This window comes from Eleginops maclovinus, chromosome 1 (genome assembly GCF_036324505.1).
Source record: "Eleginops maclovinus isolate JMC-PN-2008 ecotype Puerto Natales chromosome 1, JC_Emac_rtc_rv5, whole genome shotgun sequence".
Lineage (NCBI taxonomy): Eukaryota > Metazoa > Chordata > Actinopteri > Perciformes > Eleginopidae > Eleginops > Eleginops maclovinus.
The window spans coordinates 23,345,053-23,359,419 of record NC_086349.1 but is presented as its reverse complement, the minus strand read 5'-3'; the positions used below and the strand labels follow the sequence as shown (position 1 = coordinate 23,359,419).

Genomic DNA, 14,367 nt, shown 5'->3' with positions numbered 1-14,367 from the left:
TGTTAGATGAGATATCTTTTGAATTTTGGGATATTTCCAGGGTTTTTTCCTGGTGTAAATTACAGGATGCGTTACAGGTGGTGTAATTTTCAGTAATTCTTTTTTTTGGCTGTTTTTATTACGTGTTTATACCCCCTTATTCAGCATATCCACATTACTGATGATTATCTTTTCTCATTGTTGACATTATTTTAAAGCACCAATCGTCAACAAGACAATTCTATTATTATTATTTTGTCAAAGATAATGTGATACTTGATTTTCTCCATACTATTAAGCCTTATATATTTGATATGGCATGCGGTCTTACAGAAGTAAACATGGAGTTTGTTTGGGGTTTCATTTAAATGGTGATGTGAAGGGTAAGCCTGCAAAATTGTTTGTATTCTGGCCAGAAAACTTTGTGGGAATTCTGTCTATACGGCTGATAGTTTTGAATACCTGAATATATAAAGAAACATAGGACATGTTTACAGATTTCAGAAGACTGTAAAGTTGAATAATTACACAAAACTAACAATAAAACCAAGATTGAATCAGGGTTTTCACTGCCTGTGGTTTTGACTTGACGCTCTTTTATTACGTGATCTTGTTGAGTCCTCTTCTGCAAAGGTCTTTCATCACCTGACTGAAGACCTAAATGTTTTACTGAGCTAAACACCTCATTTAAAAACAGTGGATGACATAATTTCAATAATATATAATGTATTTATACGCACAAACTGTTAAAGTTGTTACTTAAATTGCATGGGAACATAGCTAATGGATAATATTAATAGTAATTTCTATAGCGCCTTTCTAGGTACCCCAGGCCGCTTTCCATTTTGTGAGGACAGACAGAAAACAATAACAAAAAACTAGGGCAAATAAAAGAATAGAAAAATAAAGTAGAAACAGAAATGGCAGCTCTGGTCGAAGAACGGGGGACTGAGATGAGTTAGTGGTCAGAGGCTCTGGTGAAGAGGTGAGTTTTTAATGAGGATTTGAAGATGTCCAGGGAGGCAGCATTGCGGATCTCTGCAGGAAGAGCGTTCCAGAGGGTGGGGGCAGCAACACCGAACGCCCTGTCACCAACGGTTCAGAGGCGAGTGCGGGGAATACAGAGAAGGCCCGTTTCCGAGGACCGCAGACTCTGTGTAGGGGTGTAGGGATGGAGGACGTCTGATAGGTACGGTGGAGCGAGGCCATGGAGAGACTTGTAGGTGATGAGGAGGGTTTTGAAAGTGATCCGGGACTTGATCGGGAGCCAGTGAAGGTGGATGTGGGTGGGGGTGATGTGCTGCCATGGCTTGGTGCGGGTGAGAACTCTGGCGGCAGAGTTCTGGACATACTGGAGCCTCTCCAGGGTTTTGCTGGGAACCCCGGAGAGGACCCCATTACAGTAGTCTAATCAGGACGTGATGAAGGCGTGTATGAGCGTTTCTGCCACAGAGTCGGAGAGTGAAGGCCGGAGTCGGAAGAAAATGTTGTTCTTCCTCTTCTAGAAGTTTTATAATTGAGATAAATACTTGGTAAAGCTATCTCTCTAGTTAGGTGCAGTTTTGTAGAAGAATTCAAAAGACCACCGGTAAACCTTAGAGGGGCCTACAGTATGTGGGAGTGTGTGTGGGAGAGAAACTACCTCTGGAGGGAACTGGGTTTATCACAGGATTCTGTTTTGAAACCATTTCAAATGTTTTACTAGAAGCACATCATGACACCAGATGCTGTACTTCAATAAAAAACACATTATTTAATTCATTGATCATTCTTTTTTCTCACCAAGAACGCACAATGTTATTATTCCTGGCAATTTGATTCATAAACATGTTATTCTGACATGTTAATGGCACCGGAGGACATCAGGAAGGTTAAATGAACAAAAACTAAAGCAGAAAACATGATGGACGGCAAAGGAAAACTGCTCCATTTGGACTGTTATCACATCTTAAGGAACAGGTTTTATTTGAAGCAGTGACGTTCTCATGCAGGTTGTGTGTGTTTTCAGCCACTAGGTGGACTCAGATCAGAGTCTCTGTGATGAGGCAGGTCCGGGTGGACCATATGTGTTCAGTAATAAGAGGATAAATCCTCACCGGACACCAGCTCGTTTGATCCCGGTGACTTTTGATGCTTTGAAGCTCGCCGTCTGTCTCTCTTTTTCTTGTTACTTTGATGTGGTTCAATCTTGATGACCTGTGCACTTTGTTTTGGGGGATTTCCCCCTGATTATTCATCTGTGCATCTTCATTTGTTTTTAAGCATGGCTCACGGTGGAACAATTTTTCTAATTTACTAAAGAAAAAGTACCACACTGTGAAAACACTCCACTACAAGTAACAGTGCTGCATTTACAAGCCTTTTCATGTGAGTAGTATCAGTCAAATGTACTCAAAGTAGTCATTGTGCAGCCCAGTGTTAACTCTCAGTGCTTTATTATTATATATCTATTTAGTTTTTAGGTTGGCATGTTGTATTTTACTGCTGCAGACTATGGTTGTTCTTCTTTTATGTATTCGTGTAAAACTTTATCTAGAGTAATGCATCCCTTTCTGTAAGATCATCACGTGTTTTGTAGCTTTATCGTATTATTTTATCTAAAATATGTTCATTTTCCTCAGTTTCTTCGCAAAAACAGTGCAGACAATGCATTACCCTGCTGATCCAAGAGGAATTTGAAATGGTTTATGGAGCTTAAGAAGGATGAGATTTCTCAACACACAAGGAAACACTTCATCCTTCAGTTTATCATAAACATTAAAAACAAACACATCTGGAAGGACATCGTTTTCCCTGGGAAGTAAGGGGATAAAAAACTATTTTCTAGAAAACTAAAACTCTTCAACTTATCCAGTAGAGTATATTTCCCTTTCCCTCTCACATGTTTTGAAGTATAAGGCAGTAAATAAATGAAATGGTACTTTTTATTCTGCTGTGAATCTGGGACAAGTTGAAACTGGCTAGACTGTTTTGGTCCGATCTGAATGACAAAACCTCAAAACAACTGACATTCATGTGAGCACCCCGAGGCGCTGGATTTATAGGAAGTCTGTCGAGGGGGCAAAGTCGATTCAGGTCAGGCCTCTTGTCAACTCAATAAGGGACAAATTGAAAAAAGCTCAACCTTTGAAATGAGTACGTATTGATCTGCTGTTTTAGAGTAATTGTTTGCAGAGGCAGACTTCGGCATGTTTTGCCACTTTATCGTATTTTCCTCCCTCATTGGAGTCGTGTTGTTGTTGTTGTTGCTGAGGGCGCAGAGTCGCTCTGTCATCAGACTCAGTCTAGTGTGTCTGGGATGTCTGAGGATGATGCAGCTTCATTAACAACGAGATCAGATGAGTCACGCGGGGAAAACCTGCAGAGATAAACCACAGCGAGACAAAAAATCCCTTTAGTCTGCGCACCAGGTTAGACACGACACCGGTTATCTCATTCACAAAGATCCACTCTTAATATGAAAGAGTTATTGTACTGAGACAAACTATTGGTCAATCATTTGGTTGATTGACAAGACGAATTTGGGGCGATTGCTGAATAATTCATTGTTTTAGTCGTTTTTTTAAGCAAACCTGTTAAATTTGTCTTGTTCCAGCGTCTCAGATGTTGTGAGTTGATGTTTTCATTGTTTTATTTGATTGTGAATTGGGCCAAATAAGCATTCTGAACAAGTCTCTGACCATTTTCATAAAATGCAATTGTTTAGTCCTTAATATTCAACTATTTCTGGTAATAAACTAATTATTGTAGTAGATTTTTGGGCAAAAACAACAAATAACTTTTCCATTTTATAAAGTATCTCACATAGAATATCCTTTAGGTTTTGGAACTATAATTACAATTTCTGTAGATTAAAGGCTTAGCTGATCAATTGATGATTCGATCGTCAATAATCACTTTCAGCTTCTCAAATGTGAGGCTTTTTATTTGGATATCAGTTTTAATATCTTAAAAAATATAGATGACTAAAGGCTTTGGTTGTTAGCACCATTAGCGCTATTAGCAGCTAGCCTACTTTGTAAATATGAATATTTTATTTATGCTTTTCATTTATATCACCATAACCTGACTTATCCTGGAGGTTCAGAGCTCTATCTGCGGATATCATTTTTTTTATTGAAACAAATTAAATCTGGATATGTGATTGAGTCGTGATCGTCATGCTTATATTTTAACTTATTTTTATGGAGGGACATTTTCCATTGTCAGCGCTCTCTAGTGGACTAAACATGTGTTGGTGTCACTGTGTTTGTACAAACCAGCCAGTAGAAACTGATATAGATGTATCTTAAATCATTATTCATTGGTTTAGTGTTACCTGTCTCATGTAATAGTCAATATCTTGGGTTTTAAGAAATGGACGAATATGTTTCCACCACTTTCCAACATTTTATATATATAGAGTTGTTAGTTGCAGCCCTTTATCTCCTGTCACTTTCCTCAACCTCAGTCCCACACTTATCGCCGCTGTGATTGAGAAAGACAATCCTCTTAGCACAGAGCTTGTTTTCTTTCTAGGCCACTGAACGGCTCTCTGCAGAAAGTCCTGTCAGTTGAGCCTGGCTGTCGGATATCCTCTCTCTGTTAAGTTCCTTTGTCCGTTACATGCTAGGGTCTCTTTTTGAAACACAACCCCCCTCTCCCACCTCTTTATGGGCTTGAGCCGGCAGCTGCAGGGTTAATGTTTAGCAGCAGCAGCAGCAGCAGCAGCAGCAGCAGCAGCAGCAGCAGAGAGGCAGGAGTTGTAGCAGGAGGAGGAGGAGGAGGAAGCAGCAGAGAGGTGGGGGCTGGTCCACAGCTGTTGTAGTAGGCAGGGTCTATTGGGGTAGGAAGCCTGCCTCATTCGCCCTGGAACAATGGGAGACATGGAAGCCTCTGCAGACGCACACACAATGCACATGCCCAAGGACAGGCCTTTTTCCAGCTAAAGTGGAGAGGAAACTGGCTTCCTCGCCTCACTCGCAGGGTGACGGCACTTCTACCAGGGAGGGAGATAATCTCCTGTGCAGCCGGACAACAGAAATGTGAGGTTGTGGCCTCTCTGTCGCTCTCTTTCTTCTTCTTCTGGTGCCTTACATTCATTCTGCTGAGAGGAGACCTCTGGATGCGCTGACTGGATGACTGTGAAGGCAGCGGGAGGAAGGTGAGCTCACCTAGAACGTGTTCTTGTTGCCGAGGGATTTTGTACAAACGTGAATATTGATTTAGTGTTTACGGCTGACATACTTCTCGCTGTGTGTTCCTGTTCTGACAGCGTTTCTGTGGGACCAAATGAAGCAGATTTTTACTTGGATGAGCTTCAAGTGAGCTGACACAGAGAGAGCGAGTGTTTAGTGAGGTTTATGGTGTTGACGTGAATGGACTTGATGGCTCTTAAGGCAGGTCGGATTTACCCTGTGTGTGTGTGTGTGTGTGTGTGTGTGTGTGTGTGTGTGTGTGTGTGTGTGTGTGTGTGTGTGTGTGTGTGTGTGTGTGTGTGTGTGTGTGTGTGTGTGTGTGTGTGTGTGTGTGTGTGTGTGTGTGTGTGTGTGTGTGTTAGCATTTATATCCATGGGCTAGCTTACATCTCTCTGTTTCCACACAGTGTCGTTTTTATTCTAGTCGAAACCAACACAGTATAATGTCTGGATTGTTTTGGTCGCAGCTAACAATGTGTCATAAATCTGCCAAATGTGTTGCCGTTGGGGGGGGGGGGGGGGAAGCACAGCCTGAATGTTGTTTGTGTGTTTAATGAAACAAACAGTGTGTGTTGTGTCAGAGATGGAGGAGCCTGGGTGTGGAGGTCGCCTGGCACAGATTTTTAAGAGGCGATCAGTTTGATTTGCTCTCAGACATACATGGCGTTCATCCAACCTTTTTTTAGGGCCTTTTGGGAAGAGAGAGCTCCCTTCCCCTCCTCCAATCGCCCCCCCATCCCCCACCCCCTCATCTCCACCGCCTCCTCATCCCAAATATTGCTTGTGTACGATTCGCCTCGGTTCTCGCAGCCAAACATCAGACAGGAAGCACCATCGAGGGAGCTCCCGCAGCCTGATTCTGTCTCACCCTCCCTCCTCCCAGTCTTTGATATTTATCTGCATCTGTATTAACGAAGCAGAATATCGCGTGGTAATGGTTTGTCTGGAAGGAAAAAAAAAACTAGACTTTGGCCTACATTTCCCAAATCTTCCCCGATCTTTAATTCCACCATGTGAGGATTTAGGTTTTTGTCACATTGTTTACATCTCCCCGCCTACACACTTTGCCTACACAGCAAGAGCTTCAATCTGCGCCTATTCCCGGATTGGCAGATGGAAAGGGTGGTGTTTGACATATCCTGAGACGGCCCTGCTTCTGCCAAATCCCCAAGAGTGAGACTGACATGATTTAAGAAGCTTTTGTGCATTTTCTTCTCTCTACTTCGGCAGAGACGCTTTTTAGATTTTTTTTTTTTCTGCCCTCATTCCATGAATCTCATCTTCTCCTTCTGCAGCATCTCGCCAAAACCTCACTCAATATTTCATCCTTTTCTCAGCGTCCAGCCATCTGAAATCAAAGTCTGTCCTCGGTGAATAAAACACCAGTGATGGGAAATTGCAAAAAATCTCAAGTGCTTTTTTATGATTTGTCGAGTTTGTGAAGTTGACACGGATCACAGATCCTTTTTTTTCCCAGAGCCAGGTGTACTGAGGAGGTCAGACTGTGAAAAACCCAGATTGAGAGGGCAGATGCTCGCTCCTAATCCCATTTCAGTCGGACAAGACCTAAAGGGATCAGGCCGTGTTACCCTTGGAAATGAAGAGTTAATTCTCCCCGTCCAAAGAACAGACGGAAAGTCCCATTAAGGCTTTAAATAAAAACCTTTATAGAAAGTGAACATAATTAGCCGACTCTGTTAATGGGGAGAAAAAACACTCAATGTGTGAGCTGATTAGTAAGATGGGAGTTTCTTAAACGCTGTGACTGTTGAATTATTCATCCAATCTTTCTTTCATTACACTTTACAATGACTCAGAGATGAAAGGGAAGACGAGATCGAGCAGTGGGGGCTTGTGGTCTTGGCATGGCTGGCGTCTGCAGAGCGCTGGTATCTCCCTGAGGGCAATGCAGCGTCTTCCTCTCCTCCCAGTTTCCTGTTCGCAGATCGGAGGAAAGCTGCAGCCTTTGCCCGCCACATAAAAGATATGACATCGGTCTATCTTAACCTCAGGACCTCGGATCTCCCGCCATCAAACTTTTTTAAAGATCTTATTATACACGGACAAATCTTGTGGTTTCTGTCTTGTGATTTCAAGACACAAATAGCACGCAAAGAGATGTCAGGAGGGTTTTACCAGCTGGAGAGGCTGAGAGGTTTTATATTGAGATTAAAAATGTGTCCTTGTGTGGTTTTCTCTTCCTCAGCTCCTTGGTTTTGTTGTTGGGAGACAGAGGCGCCTGACAGGAGACTGACTCCTCTTCCAGGATCATAACGAGAGCTGAAACCACCGGTGAGTGTCTTCATTATGCGGGGCTGCCCCTAACGATTGTGTGTTAATTAGATTACTCACCCTGATATCTGTTGGGTCTGGATTTTAGGGCTGCAACTACCAATTGTTTGCATAAATCTGAAATAGAAATGTGGTCGATAAGGGAAAATAAGCCCTCGACATTTCCGAGAATACAAGGTTTCTTTGACTTGTTTTGTCCCAAACCAGACAAAAGATATTCAATTTGCAATGATATAAAACAGAGAAATTAAGCCAATCTGCACTCGAAGCTGGAGCCACAGAACATTTTAACTATTGTTTATTAGAAAAATGTCTGTAGATCAAAAGGAGCCTTATAACTTCAGCTCTAATTAGCTTGCTCTCCCTAAATCTGCACACTCTTAGTACAACAAATCACTGAAATGATAAGCAAGAAACATGGCAAAACCAAAGCTATTCTATTTAAATTATACATAAACAAAGAACACCAGTAAATGCTAATATTTCAAAAGTCAAAACAAAATGTTGTGCTAATTTCTGTTTAAAAAATGCGTTAAATGTTTCATTTATTACAAAAGTTGTTGGGATTATTGTCTGTCATTCACCTTATCGATTAAATGGCAAACTGTTTCTGCTGTACAGAGCTTGGAAAGTTTCAAATTGTAACAAAAGAGAAGCTGCTCTTGATAAAACCGTTAATGAATAATCAATTAACCGTGTAGGTGAATCTCTGAAGATCGAATATGAGAAATCAACCAATCCTTAAGTTCTATTAAAAAAACGTGCTTTCTAAACCTAAAGAAGAATTGATCACCGACTCGTTTCTCTGCTCATTTTTCATTCGGCTCGGTAAGCACAAACTTTTCTTCCCTGAAAATAATAAGTGATGAAACACCCGTAAAGTAAAAAGTTAAAGCGACCCCTGCGTAAGTCGCTGCTGGGTAATTTGTATAAAGGACACGGTGTCTATTTATCCAAACACGTTTAGTTTCCTCTGGTGTCGCGTTGCACTTTATTTGTGTGCTGATGAATGCTCGCCGCTGTCCCCACAGCTCACATTCTTCATGTACAGGTATCCATCGCAGAACAAAAGCAGCACATGCTCTCTGTGCTCCGGGGCGAACACATGATCCCTCGCTGTTGTTGGCTGTTCGGACCTTTAAGCTGCGAGCGCTGAGCCTCGCTGCTCTTTGTTTACTCTTGGCAATGTGACATCGTGTTTTTGAGACGGCTGGATTTCCAACACCAAAACAAAAAGCTTTGACTTTGACCTTTTACTGTTATCTGTTTACTTCTGTTTGTCTTCTTTTTATCTTCTTCAGTGTCCTTTGTATGTTCTCTTATATAACATTTGTTAAAGAGATAAACTAAATCTGGTTATGGCTCGATGATTGCATATTTTCATTATTTACTCATTGTTTTTTTCCTCTAGTAATCCTTGGTCCATAAAACATCAGAACATATTCCCTCAATACACAATGGGACATCTCCAGCAGTCAAAAACTCAAACTCATTGAATTTTTTAGGATATATCACAAGAAAAAACATTGCATTTTCACTTTCGGAAACCTGGAAATGGTGTGATACATTTTTTTCAGCTATTCACTAATCCTTTAATCAACTAATCATTAAAGCTCTAACCTTAAGGGCATGGAAAATGTGTTTAGCTTAATAATAAGTCCTTTTTCCATCCCCTTTTCCAAGTGCCTTATATATAATGGTGTCAGTTTCACAAACTGAGGATTTGCTGCAGTTACTTTAATAAAATTAAAGCGGGTTATTTTGATTCTGGGATATTGTGACAGCATTTATCACCATTAACTGAACTTTAAAAAACCAAACAATTCATGTGGAAAACAATCAGCAGATGATCAGTAATAGTTCCACTGCTTTTACTAAATGCAATATATGCACTCCTATGTTGTTGTAGTACTTTACTGTATCTGTAGCTATTAACATGATCGCTCATATTCCTAGACATATTTTTCCTGGCCCTTATTTTGGATCATTTTCATCAACCGGCCCCCATTTCAAACTAATGGAATAGCCTGGATTTAAATGCACAACAACCTATGTAATGCCAGCATAGTGAGCCTGGAAATGGAGAACACCAAAGTGTTATGTTTAGAAATGTATAGTACGGGTCCCCAGCACCATTGAAACTGCTAAATAAATCAAAATCAGTCCTCTGGGAGAACAAATGTGGACCTTTTCAGGTTAAAACGGCCATTGATGACCCTGAAAATTGTCATGAATGGACTCCTCAGCATCCTCAATAGCTTCCAAAACAGTCCAAATGTGTCCACATTAGCCAATCCACTTGTTTTATTATTGTCCCCATAGGCTATAGTGGGAATTCATGCTAAATAATTAACACCATTTATGCTAATTGTGCAAATTGCAGTTAGCATACGGCAATTTCTATGTACTGGAGACGCGTACTTTACATTTCTTACACAAAACTTTGGGTTAGCATTATATCTTTAATGCTTGAGTGATATATTACATTTATATAATATATAGTACTTTGTATATGTAGTATCTCTGTCAAAGGAGCAAGTACTTTTCCATTATATTTCATTTAGCTGGCATTTAGTGCAATCAACCTGAAGGATACAAATTCAGGACAGCAAGAATCCTGCAGAATTTGAAGTCGTTTTATTTATTTATTTGGTCGAACTGCTATTTTTACTCGGGTAAAGGCTCTAATTATTGCTGCAGCGGTGCAGTGGCAGAGCAGCAGCATTAGCTCTCTTTGCATTCCCCTCGTGGCGTCTCTGTGACAGCGGCAGGAGCTCCTGGCACTGCAGCTCCACCGGGACGCATTGACCGCCCCTCCGCCCCTCAATGAGCCTCTGTGTGCACCGTCACCCCCGCCACCCCCCACCACCACCATCATGACAATACAGCAGTTTACAAAGCAGCTGGCAGCTCTCTCTGTCTCTCTGCCTTTACAGGGGATTTAAATTCAGACATTAAGACACGTTTATTCATTGAGCAGCTTAGTGCTGTATGTCAGATTAAAAAGAGCTGGCATTGAGGCGAGATATAAAAGAGAAACGAGCTGTAGATTGGATGTCCAAACATATTCCAGGTTCTCAAACGTGATGCTTTTGTGTCAGCGTAAAGTGAATGCAGCAGGACTTTGGGCTGATGGGCACTCTGGGAAATTACAACCTGCATTTTTCACAATGTTTTGACATTTTATTGACAGCATGATTAATTGAGCAGTTGCAGCCCTGAACAAACACAGTCCTTAAGACGAGGATGAGCTTTTGAGTGTTTAACACAAAAATAATATGTATTTTATTCTAAAGTGTCCGACACATAGCTTGTAATGTTATTGAAACCACATAAAGGGAATTTGAAGTGCGTTACAGACAGTAGGAGATACAAATGCGTAGAAATAAGATAATATATTAAAAAGGTTTTAAAAAAAGAATCTTGTAAAAAGAACAAGCTGAATTTATAAAGCTAATCAGACCAGAAAATAAAAGCAACAGTGGAGTGAGAGGTAAAAAAAAAGGGTTAAACTGAGTTGAGTATAAACCAGGAAATTAATTTGGATCCACTTTTTAAATCGCTTAATTAATTTTGATGATAGGATTTAAATCATGCTCTAGTTGCGGCTTCTCTTATGTGAGAATTGACCTTTTTTTCCCTGTTTATATCATGGTTTGCTTTATATTTTTTGGGGTTTACAGACAGAAAAAGGCATGTCATGTGATCATCTTGGACTAAACTACCTACCAAGTAAAATTTAAGTGGATATTTTTCACTCTTTTCTGGCGTTTTAGAGACTTAACAAGGATAAATTGAGTAAAACTATTGTCAGATTGACAGCAGTTGCAAATCAATCCACAGGAAGCCGGTGCAGAGATCTGATCGCTGGAGTGATGGTGTGATGAATAATGACTGAAAAACATTCATCAGTTCATCTTCTCTATGATCGTACATCAGTCAGACTTCAGCAGTGCTGTCGGATTCTGGATAAATGGGAGTCGTTTTAAGAGACGCTTCTCTCTGGTGGCATTTTCACTGAGGTCTTGTGACGTTAGCTCTGCACATCAAAGGAAACCACAGCAGCAGCAGCAGCAGCAGCAGAACCACATCTCATGTTTATATTTAGCTGCACTTTTGTTTGTCTTTTGCTCCACGCTGTAATTTCCATGCGAGCGTTCCCACCGAGGGATCTGTGCGTGCACCTCGACACTGCTGCCCCGAGCTGTAATGTGCATTAGTGAGGAGAGAAAACAGCTGGTATTTATAAACCTGCTCCCCATCCAAGGTCAAACGGACGCTAATACCTCCATCCGTTCTTAGATGGGCTGCATTGATCAGCCCTCCATTATACGTCTGGATTTGACTGCGTTCAGTCAATCGCAGCTCAATAAATAAACGCGCTGCACTTTAGATGCTGCTGCTCAGGTTTGGCGGGCTGCGTTCACAACCCGCAGGCCAGTGACGCTCAATAATCTTCCTGTAAACGCTTTGCAAACAGCTCCGGTTACACGAGGCGCGGCAGACCCCTGTGATCTCTTATGAAACTATTGAACATTTCCCATTAGTGAGTTTTACACTCTCCGTTTGATACCAGGGCCAATACGTTAACCTGAGTTCGCTCACAGGATGCATCACATCCACAGCTAATGGTTATTCAAAATGATGCATTTATCTGCTGATTATCTTCACTATTAACAGATTTATCTAATGGTCTTTAAACATCCCCAAACATATATATTTTTGGGAATGAGGAAGTGGTAGTTTTGGCTCTTTTGCTTGAAAAATCACTTAAATGATTAATGGATTACACAAGTACTGGGAACCAGGATGCATCAGGACTGCAACTTTTCCTCTGCTGACTGTTCTCTTCATTTAAGGGTGTATAATCTTGTCTTTAAACAGTCTTATGTCTTTTGTTTATCAAACCAAAAATCTTCAATTCATATGTATAATATATATTCAGTGTACTGCAATACTGTGATTTTTCTCTGCTTTAAAAAAACCCTTACATTATTAACAGATTACATAATAAATGCCAATTTCTTTTCTTTTTATTCATTAATTGTCGTCACATACTATTCATATTGATTTTGCTCAGTTGATAGTCCAAAACAACAAACTATAAAATATATAAACAAAGAAAGAAAATTAAATGAAGACTGAAAACAAAACTAAATGAACTCACAGGTCGTGTTTTCTGCTTAATGAAAAAGACATTGCTTTCCCAGTTAATATTGGTTTTCCTGTAGCCTCATTGGCCAATTTCTGTAGATCGTTGCAACCGCACATCACATTGAAAACTAATTTTCTAGGAAGCACTTTTATTTCCCACTTAAATGACAAGGCTGCTTTAAATCTCTATTATTAACATCAACAAATATTGTGAAATTACCAAGAACAACTCAGCCTTTGTCCGTCTTTCAGTACTTTTCTGTCTGTAGCTCCAAGACCATTCATTCCTGCTGAAGACGTACATCTTTTTAGCTGCTATAATCAATATTTTTACAGACAATATTTGTATTTCAATGTGAAATGACTCATTTGTAGTTGCAAACCCAGAGAGACTCAACGCACAGCAGTTCCCTTAAGTGATACTGAGCTTTCAGCATCTTCCATCTCATTGCTTTTTGTCTTTTATGGACCACAATGTTATGTTTTGTGTCTTCCCTCAGCAGCAAACAGCAGACAGACACAGTGAGAGAGCAGCTGGGGATCATAGTGGTGCATTTAGCAGCTTAATAGGCGGATATTTCCCTCAGGAGTAGGTGGAAACGGAGCTAAAACAGAGTGAATATTGGACTTACATTTATCAAGGGGACAAACAAAGCTCTTAATACATGATAAGTGTGATTAGTGGAATAAAAATATACTTCTATGTTTTAAACACCCTAAAACAGCTGGTCATTATCTAACGTAGCCCTAAGAGGAGGAAAAGTTGATTTGTTAGGGACTATTTTCTGCGGTGGATTAATCTACATCTACATTTGGTGCTGTGTGTGTGTGTGTGTGTGTGTGTGTGTGTTCATGGTAAAAAAGGAGCATGTCACCCAGTGCAGCAGTGTGACTGATATATGTGTTTTCACAACAATGGAGCTTTTGGTTAGAAGGAAGATAAATCAGGCTTTGGATACAGAGACGTCTTGTTAGTTTGGGCGCGACTTGTCTTTTTAACAAATGTTATAATAGAACGGAAATGTCCCATCAAAGAAATAGTAAAACAAAGTGTAATAATTTAACAAAGAATGTAGTTATTTCCTTGTTTTTCTGACCGGTTAATTACATTGTTTGTTACGTGTAGACACATGTACACTGTTAGTTGTCTGTGTGTCACCTGAAACCTGTGTCTGTTCCTGATTGGCCTCCATCCACAGAATCAGTCTCGTCTCACCGGCTTTAATGTGTCCTTAAGATTTGAAGGTGGATCTGGGTCCACACACACACACAACCATACACACACCTGGAGCCATGCCTAGCAGACAGGTCCTCCGCCATATGTCCTGCAGAGTGACACGCTCACAGGCTGCAGCTCAGCGTGGTTCCTGCAGGTTCAGCTGAGGAGATTTAAAAGAGAGAGTGCCCTTGAGTTCTGTTCATATTTATCCAAAGAGCCCCTCAAACAGATCTGGATTTCAGTCCAGGATCAAACACACTTTTCAAAGTGGGGACACTTATCTTCATCCAGAGTAGAGCTGCAACAGTTCATGAACTATGAGTAAAATAATCACCAACTATTTGAAAGGTTGATTAATAGATAAAGTAGTTGTCAGCCTCTTGTATATAAGTGTCCTGCTTTATCTCATATTAGGCTGATTTGAGTTTTGGACATACACAATAGTCATTTAAAGACATCCCCCTAAAGTTTATAAACTAAGCATTCCTCACTGTTTTCTGTCCTTAATGGACCTAACCTAAGAAATAAAATAAAAAGCTGCGGATT

The 14,367-nt window shown here is 40.5% G+C and overlaps 1 protein-coding gene across 1 annotated transcript in view; it reads left to right on the top strand.

The window, feature by feature from the left end:
* LOC134870761 (nck-associated protein 5-like) overlaps positions 1–14,367 on the top strand; it is a 38,945-nt gene that overhangs the window by 12,205 nt on the left and 12,373 nt on the right. Inside the window, 1 exon segment of the mRNA XM_063893153.1 lies at positions 7,363–7,448. The gene's annotated coding sequence lies outside the window, so the exon portion shown is untranslated.